The 9,801-nt window shown below is 39.1% G+C and overlaps 1 long non-coding RNA gene across 1 annotated transcript; it reads left to right on the top strand.

Moving 5' to 3' along the window:
- Positions 1–520: 520 nt before the first annotated feature.
- On the top strand, positions 521–9,034 carry LOC144286339 (uncharacterized). The gene is made up of 2 exons (XR_013354390.1): positions 521–1,808; positions 4,927–9,034. It is a non-coding gene; the product is annotated as an uncharacterized LOC144286339 (long non-coding RNA).
- The last annotated feature ends 767 nt before the right edge of the window (positions 9,035–9,801 follow it).

Raw genomic sequence — 9,801 nt, 5'->3', positions numbered from 1 at the left:
GGAGCCTTTCCCCCAAGATCAGGAACATGACAGGGATGTCCACTCTCACCACTGCTATTCAACATAGTACTAGAAGTCCTAGCCTCAGCAGTCAGGCAACAAAAAGAAATAAAAGGCATTCAAATTGGCAAAGAAGAAGTCAAACTCTCCCTCTTCGCAGATGACATGATCCTAGTAGTACATAGAAAACCCAAAAGACTCCACCCCAAGATTGCTAGAACTCATACAGCAATTCAGCAGTGTGGCAGGATACAATCAATGCCCAGAAATCAGTGGCATTTCTATACACTAACAATGAGACTGAAGAAAGAGAAATTAAGGAGTCAATCCCATTTACAATTGCACCCAAAAGCATAAGATACCTAGGAATAAACCTAACCAAAGAGGTAAAGGATCTATACCCTAAAAACTACAGAACACTTCTGAAAGAAATTGAGGAAGACACAAAGAGATGGAAAAATATTCTATGCTCATGGATTGGCAGAATTAATATTGTGAAAATGTCAATGTTACCCAGGGCAATGTACACGTTTAATGCAATCCCTATCAAAATACCATGGACTTTCTTCAGAGAGTTAGAACAAATTATTTTAAGATTTGTGTGGAATCAGAAAAGACCCCGAATAGCCAGGGGAATATTGAAAAAGAAAACCAGAGCCAGGGGCATCACAATGCCAGATTTCAAGTGGTGCTACAAAGCTGTGATCATCAAGACAGTATGCTACTGGCACAAAAACAGACACATAGATCAATGGAACAGAATATAGAACCCAGAAACGGGCCCTCAACTCTATGGTCAACTAATATTTGACAAAGCAGGAAAGACTATCCACTGGAAAAAATACAGTCTCTTCAATAAATGGTGCTGGGAAAATTGGACAGCCATGTGCAGAAGAATGAAACTAGACCATTCCTTTACACCATACACAAAGATAAACTCAAAATGGATGAAAGATCTAAATGTGAGACAAGAATCCATAAAAATCCTAGAGGAGAACACAGGCTACACCCTTTTTGAACTTGGCCATAGCAACTTCTTGCAAGATACATCTATGAAGGCAAGGGAAACAAAAGAAAAAATGAATTGGGACTTAATCAAGATAAAAAGCTTCTGCACAGCTAAAGAAACAGTCAACAAAACTAAAAGACAACCTACAGAATGGGAGAAGATATTTGCAAATGACATATCAAATAAAGGGCTAGTATTGAAGATCTGTAAAGAACTTATTAAACTCAACACCCAAGAAACAAACAATCCAATCATGAAATGGGCAAAAGACATGAACAGAAATCTCACAGAGGAAGACATAAACATGGCCAACAAGCACATGAGAAAATGCTCTGCATCACTGGCCATCAGGGAAATACAAATCAAAACCACAATGAGATACCCACCTCACACCAGTGAGAATGGGGAAAATAAAGAAGCCAGGAAAGAACAAATGTTGGAGAGGATGTGGAGAAAGGGAACCTTCTTGCACTGTTGGTGGGAATGTGAACTGGTGCAGCCACTCCGAAAACTTTATGGAGGTTCCTCAAAGTGTTAAAAAATAGAACTGCCCTATGACCCAGCAATTGCACTGCTGGGGATTTAGCAGAAATGGCAGGACACCTGCACCCCAGTGTTTATAGGAGCAATGTTCACCATAGCCAAACTGTGGAAGGAGCCTCAATGTCCATCGAAAGATGAATGGATAAAGAAGATGTGGTCTACGTATACAATGGAATATTACTCAGCCATTAGAAACAATGAATACCCACCATCTGCTTCAACGTGGATAGAAGTGGAGTGTATTATGCTGAGTGAAGTAAGTCAATTGGAGAAGGACAAACATTATATAGTCTCATTCATTTGGGGAATATAAAAAATAGTGAAAGGGAATAAAGGGTAAAGGAGAGAAAATGAGTGGGAAATATCAGTGAGGATGACAGAACATAAGAAACTCCTAACTCTGGGAAACCAACAAGGGGTAGTGGAAAGGGAGGTGGGCAAGGGGTTGGGGTGACTTGGTGACAGGCACTGAGGGGGGACTTGACGGGATGAGCACTGGGTGTTATGCTATATGTTGGCAAATCAAACTCCAGTTAAAAACATATACAACCCCCCCAAAAAACTATGAATTTTCACATACATGATTTATCTCCCTTTGAGTATCATTTTAAAGTTTAACCATTTTATTAGAAGCCATGCTCAAATGGTTTAAGCTCTTCTGTGTTTTCTTAAGAGAAATGTAGAGAATCTAATTTAATTTCCTTCTCTATATGCAAAAATTATAGCACATACTCTCATACAGATACATATATCTGACCTATACATATGTGAGAAGGTTATTTATTTAATAACTATATCTAAGCCTCAGTACAAACTTACAGATTTACTGGCTAAAATCTTACAAAACACATATTCACTGTTCTAACAGTTTGATCCATTTGTTTACCATTAATGTGCTAACACTTAATTAATGAGTTATAATGCCTTCTAACAGCCTAGGCTATTATGAGAAAGATGTATGAGGAGTTGTTTAAGACTGAATTACTGGCATCTTGGATAGCCACTGGAACCTTACAGATGATAATTCTTAACTTCAAGCCTTAAATATTGACCTTTGCTTTTCCCTGGTAACCTACAAGCAGCATGTAAAATAGAAATAATCAACATGAGTTTATGTAATGTCACTTGTCTTTTGGGGCAGTAAATAATACAGTTTGATAATCTTTACCTATTAATTTATGAATGCCAATATCAGTTTTACTCAAATTACTGAAATTTGTTCCTAAATGTTTCTTCCAATTTTCTTGAAGAGAACCTTATAAATGACAGTTTGGCTGATTCCCTCCTATTCTCTTTTTTTTCTAAAAACATTAAAAAAAAATATTTAGTAAGGAGGGGGCATAATATTAGCTAACTATTCAGCAAATACAGATCAAATATGTTTGCCCTAAAAAAAAAGTATGTTTGTCTTGAACCCTTATTCACTTGAGAACCTCACTAAGGAAAAAAAAAATCATAATTTATTCTCTAAAATTTATTTATTCTAAATAAATAAATAAATAAAAATTAGAAAATATGCAGGAGAAGCAAAAAGAGTGAAACACTTCAAAGCTCTCACAGGAGCCCTTATACTCACAAGTGAATATACATACATGCATGTGCACAGAGCTTCCTCAGGTCAGGATTTCTGGAGATTTCCTGTTCTGTCGCCTGCCAAGAATCCAAGCTCAGCACATCAGGATGTAATGATAAAGTTGTTCATTACCTAGCAGGTGGCTAAGCTAATTGATTTTCAAGGAGGTGTGGTCTATCAGAGTAGAGGAAGATCAAGCTTTGGAGTCAGACAGCTCTTCATATCTGGTAAGAAAGATTGACTAATCATTGGCTTCAGCCCAGAAAGAACTTGCATCCGAGTGCGGAGCTCCCCTGGCAGACTGCTTTGGTGGAATCTCCTGATAGGAAGAAGTATGTTTCAGGCTCCCATAACCCTGCTGGGAAAATCTTAGATGAGGACCTGAGGGATCTTCAGGAATTAGGAGTCCTCATGGCCTACAGAGCTGCCATTCAGATTGATGTTGATTTTCAAGAATTATGCTCTAGAGTTAGTATAGCCTGGCCCTCAAAAAGTTCAAAGATTCATAGGAAGACAGACAAAACATTAATACTTCAGTGCAACACAGATTCAACCAGAGGACCAAGAAGAAGGTCTAGCCTGTAGTATCAGGGAAAGCTTCCTATAGGACAAATTACTTGGAAGAAAATAAATCAGAGAGAGTATAGGAAAACATCTCAGCAAAGCATAGAATGAGACCAAAGCTCTTCCCAATTTATGTATTCAGGGTATACAATTTTCAGCAGAAAATCAGAGTAAATTTAGGTCTGTTAAAAGATTTCCCAATGCTGCTTAGAAACGTTCTGTAGGATTCCTCTCTCTATTTCTCCCTCTCCCCACAGCCCTTCCTGAAATCTTACCCATCATGTCTTTCTTCTAGTTATTCCTCTCCTCATCTTTTGGTCTCAGGTTAAGTGGCCAAGTAGTCGGAAAGCCTTCATTTGAGAAGTGTTTCCTGCCCATTCAAGTCTGAAGTCTAAGTCATGTATTTTCATAGCAGCCTCACTTTTACCCATCAGTATTCACTATAGTATATAATGATTGCCTGTTTACTTTTCTTGCCATTCTTTTTTTAAAAAATTTTATCTGTTTATTTGAGAGAGAGAGCAAGAGCACAATTTGGGGGAGAAGTAGAAGGAGAAGGACAAGCAGTCTCCACACTGAGCTCAGAGCCTGATGTGGAGCTTGATCCCACAACCCTGAGATCATGACCTTAGCCAAAATCCAGAGTCTGATGCTTAACTGACTGCACCACCCAGGCACATTTTCTTGCCATTCTCTAGCTGTTTAAGTTCTGTGTGGGCCTGGTCTCTCTCTATTTTGAATATCCTCATCTTTTTTATACTTACTATATAGCGTATGGAGCCAATAAATATGCTGAATAATGTAGAGATGTATACATATAAAATTACATGAATATATGTGTACATTTACATACTTCCCCATACATATACTCACATCTGTAATGAATTTCTTATACCTTTTATGTTAGTATCCCTGCTGTTTCTGGAATGCACTTAATGCACTCAATAGTTAAATCAAAGTAGGCACAAAATGGGAGTTGTAAACTGGAGGCAATTATTGGAACTTTGTACAAAGAGGTTCTTGGTTACAGGCAACAGAGCAAATATCCAGTTTGTGAAACTGTGTAAGATCACTATACTAGTCTAATGATTAAATGGGGTCAAAATCGGGGCTTTATAAATTTCAGCCATGGGGCTGAAGTCATGAGTTTTAAGTGACTCTGACCGCATCAGTTAGAGTGATGAATTCAGACACAGGAAATTGAGTACCTGAGATGTCTTCTTTTCCTCTTTTCCAGCACTACAGCATTAATGAACACTGGAAAGTGAACTGCATTCTTATTCCCTGTTTTTCATTTCATTGCTTTGATCTTACCAGAAGATATAAGTCTAGTTCTAAGGGACTCCACTACCTAAAACGTCTAGGAAAAAAGTAGCCACTTTGTTTGTAATGCTGTAAAAATGGACCCTTCGCTCAATAAACTTTCCTTTTCCGGGAAGCTGACAGACACTGCCACAACTGCCCATTGTCATAACCAACAAATATGATAGCATATATCGTAAAGTGAAGAAGTATCAATACACTGATCTCCACAAGGATGAACAAAGACTTACAAGTCACAGGAATAAGAGACCCAGAAGAATAATAAACAGACCAACTGGCAAACACGTGGAAGGAATGGTTGGGAATCTTCACTCATTCACACTGAAGAGTTGTGCGCAGTATTTTGTCAACACACCTTTGAGCTCAGCTCTTCACTTAGTGGCAATGAATGCTGCCACTGGGTGCACAAGCCATCTGAACAGCTGTGGGGAATTCTCCTGTTAGCCTTGAATACATGATTGGCATTAGATGACAAGATTGCTAAGCAGCAAGGCCCTCTATGCATCTCCCCTGAATGCAATAGTCTAGTAATTAAGCGAAGTGGGGTGCAGGTCTCGTAGTGTAGCTAATTTGTCTAGGTGCTATGCTCCTGTATGTCATTAATAGAATAGTGGAGAGGAGGTATATCCCCCTCTTCTGATACTCAGAAAACACTTCAGCTCAGAAGTAATCTGTTTTCTCTGCCTAAGGCTCTGCAGAGAGTAGCGAAGCTGTTTCTGTCGTCTTGAGCAAACAACCAGAGAATTGGCAAGTCTTGGGAAATAGTCGAGGAAGTGATGGGTAGGCCAAGTAGATATTTGGTGACATTTTTATGTGGAATGAGATTTTTTTCTGCACTTAAAAAAAGAAGGACAAGAATTCACTATAAAAGAGACAGCATGACATAGCAAATTAAATCTTAAAGTACTAACCCTTAAAGTACTAAAGTTGAGAGTACTAAAAGTCTCAGCAACCAGTTTGAGGTCCTGTCCCTCTATGTTCTGATTGAGGGGATGATCTTGAGCAACAAATGAGAACTCCCTCACTCCCAGTGCCTCATTTGTCAAATTCTGATGAAAATGCTATATTTTAATAGTTTTTTTTAGCCAGATTAGGGGACATATATTGGATCCTCCACTTAAGATGTAGAGACCTAGTAAAAAAGATAGTTGAATAAAAATGACTAAAAATACTAGATTTATTGCACTCATTGCTATTGGCACTATGATATGCTTTAAATATGTTATTTTATTTAGCCCTTATAATAGCTGTTAAGTGAAAATACCTCTGTTTTCCTTCTCTACATGCAACATTCACACTTCACGTCTGGTCAACAAATGTGTGGGTCTTTTTCCTATATCAAGCAATTGTCTGACACTGGCTGGGTGTCCTCCATTTTAACTCAGTTCTGAATCTACCTGGAGGTACCGTCAGATCGCATGGAAAATTCTCCATCCCACAAGACTGCTCTGCTTCAGACACCGACCACAGGTCCAGACTGTCATTTGTGCTAGTGGTTGACCAGCTATGTTGTTATTCCTAAAATGTCCTCAAATTTGATCCATTGCTAGAAAAGTTCACAAAACTCAAGAAAATAGTTCACTTACTAGATTGCCAGTTTATTACAAAGTATAGAACTCAGGAACAGTCAGATGGAGATGCATAGGGCAAAGCATGAGGGAAGGGGTGTGGAGCTTCCATGCGTTCTCCAGCCATGCTATCCTCCCTTCACCTTTATGTGTTCAGCAACCTGGAAGATCGGAACCCCATACTTTTGAGATTTATGTGGAGGCTTCATTACATAAGCATATGATAGATTAAGTCATTGGCCATTAGTGATTAGCTCAACATCCACATCCACTCCTCCTACCTCCCTTTTGTCAGAGTGAGGAGGGTGAGGGTCAGGGGATGGAATGAAACTTGCAACCCTCTAATCATATAACTGACTTTCCTGGCAGCCAGGTTTAATCATCAGGCTTTCCACGAGTCCTGGGCCATCAGTCAGTCAGTCAGTCATCTATTGGCCTGCAAAAAGAAATCTATCACCTCAGAGATTCTAATGGTTTTCAGAGCTGTGTCAGGAAATGGGGACAAATATCAAATATACATTTATTATAAATCAGAATATTACAACAGTGCTTAAGAGGATGCACTAATATTATCCCCATTTTGTGGATGAGGAAACTAAGACGAAGAGTGATTAATTCCCTATGTCTATATGTCAGTGGATAGCTGAGATTTGAATCCAAGTGGGTTGACTCTGGGAGTTGCATATTTCACTGCCTGATTTTTGGCACAGAATTTTTGCTTCTCAAACCTTCCACAGCCCTCTTTCAAGCTGCATCTCTTTTATAAAGAGACAGGAGAATAAATTACCTTTTTTTGTCACAAGACTACTTCACTTTCCCTTTTCTCTGGGTTCATATAGAGTATTTATATAATCTTTAAATGTTTTTATCTCAAAATAATTTTAAGTTTACAGAAAGATACAAAGATAATCCAGTATTCCCACATTCCATTCACCAGTTCCCTTAATATTAACATCCTATATAACCATGACACATTCATCAAAGCCAATAAATTCACAGTGGCACAATGTTAACTGATGAGGTAAGAGGAAGGCAAGTTGAGGGCAAAGCATAAGCTGACACCCCGCAAGCCCCTCTCCCCCTAGGTGCCTTTCCCCAGGCACTCCTTAGCTGCCCTAAAACTAAGGGAAGGGAAAAAAACAAATGGTTAACTAATAGAGATCACAGTCCCGCAGGACATAAGTCTCCACCAGTTTACAAATGTCTTAGTGATTTATAAGAAAAAAGCAACTTATCAATAGCCTAACCTCCAGAAACCCATAGACTCAATTTCCTGGAGCCCTAACATCACTCTGGCCTCCAAAGTGATATGGGAAACAAAGGCAGAAGAGAAAGGAAATAAAATTAAATTTCCTTATAATCAGCAGCCCACTGACAAATACTTGAGACAAGCAGAGTATAAACCTTCCTCCAGAAACTCCCAATTGTCTTAATATTAAGGCCTCCAGTATCTTGTAGGTCTTCTTTTGCATTTGAAAGTCCTTTGGGAAACCTCTCCCCCACCAGTCCCAAGTATATAATCAGTCATCCTCCACAATCCCAAGGCAGCTTTTTCTGCCCATGGGTCCTGTTCCTGTGCTTTAATAAAACCACCTTTTTGCACCAAAGACATCTCAAGAATTCTTTCTTGACCATTAGCTCTGGACCCCAACACTCCAAACTACATCATAACTACATACGGAATTTTTATATTCTTTCATCTGTTGACAGAGAACATAGCAATTCCATTGGTGCAAAACTGTAAATTTAATTTAATTAAATTTAATAGAATTTAATTTCTATCTGGAAACTTCTCTCAGAATAGTAAATGGAGATTGCTTATGGAGCTTGGGTCTTCCCATCTCACCTGGTGAAATCTCTGCAGATTGCCGTTAAATGTGGATTATTAATTATGAAGCAAAGTCAGGAATATTTGTGTGGCTCTTACAAGCCTTATTCTAGACATTCTCCTTTGATCTGGGAATATGATCCTTTCAGTCTTGCTCCCAAGGCATGGTGAAGAGCTCTCTCATCCAACAAGTCTCCTGAGAATCTGGACATGGACTGCACTGTGTATTATCTGAATGGCCCTATCACCCCTACAAAAGAGCTCCTGCATCTGTTGACAGGATCCCCGCATCTTATGGGATTGTTACACAAATCAAATGTGATGCTTTATGAAATGGACATCATACTATTCCTGATTTTTGGTAATTGCTTGGAAAACCACTGAAATCTACATTGAAAATGCCTAAGAGGAAGCGATGTTGATAATATTACAAGTCTTTACCTCTCAAAATGTAGTCTGAAGAGTAGCAACCTCAGGACCAGCTAGGGGATTAGTCAACATGGATAGTAATCTCAGGCCTACTCCAGATTTACTGAATCAGAATCTGCACATTAACAAAATCCTCAAATGATGTGTTTGTACATTAAGATTTACAAAGCACTGATATAAATTACCTTTTAACTTTTCCACATGTGCTGTTATTTTTATTAACACTTTTCCTGATATCCACATCCCCACACCATCCTTTCCGGACTCTTCTCCACCCCCATCTATGCTCAAGACAGCTCAACTCTATAAATATTAACTGCAATCTAGCTTCTTGTTGGATTCCAACAATAGAAAAGATAAGCAAGAAATAAGTCAAGAGAGACATCAAAGTACACTCCCATAACATCTTCTCAATCTTACTCTTTGAGCTATGGTTTTGACAGCAGCTACATCTTCAGACAACAGCTTCTCTCTGGCAGCCATTCCTCTGATTTGGGCTCAGGGAACATAGTTTCCTCCCCTGAAATTTCCCATCCCCATGTAAAATTAGTCCCATTCTTGCTAGTGCCTGACTGTTGTCTTGGTGCAGGAACAGAAGATTAGCTGAGGACAAGCTGACACTCTGCAACCAGCCCCCCTTCCAGGTGGGATCTAGAGGACATTCCTCCAGGAAGTTCCCAACCGTCTTAATGTTAATTCCTTGCCATAGGGAAAAACAACCTGGACAATGGCAAGCCTAAAAAAGTTCTTTTGAAAAGCTCTTTTTTCCTTATCTCCAACTCCCAAGTATATAATCAGTCACCCCTTACCAACCACAGGGCATCAGCTCTTTCTGCCCATGGTCCCATCCCTGTGCTTTAATAAAACCACCATTTTACACCAAAGACATCTCAAGAATTCTTTCTTGGTCATTGACTCTGGACCCCACCCCACCAAACCTCACCTGTGTTTCAAAACTACATCA

Source organism: Canis aureus, chromosome 16 (assembly GCF_053574225.1).
Source record: "Canis aureus isolate CA01 chromosome 16, VMU_Caureus_v.1.0, whole genome shotgun sequence".
Taxonomy (NCBI): Eukaryota; Metazoa; Chordata; class Mammalia; order Carnivora; family Canidae; genus Canis; species Canis aureus.
This window is presented reverse-complemented; position numbering and strand designations above follow the sequence as displayed.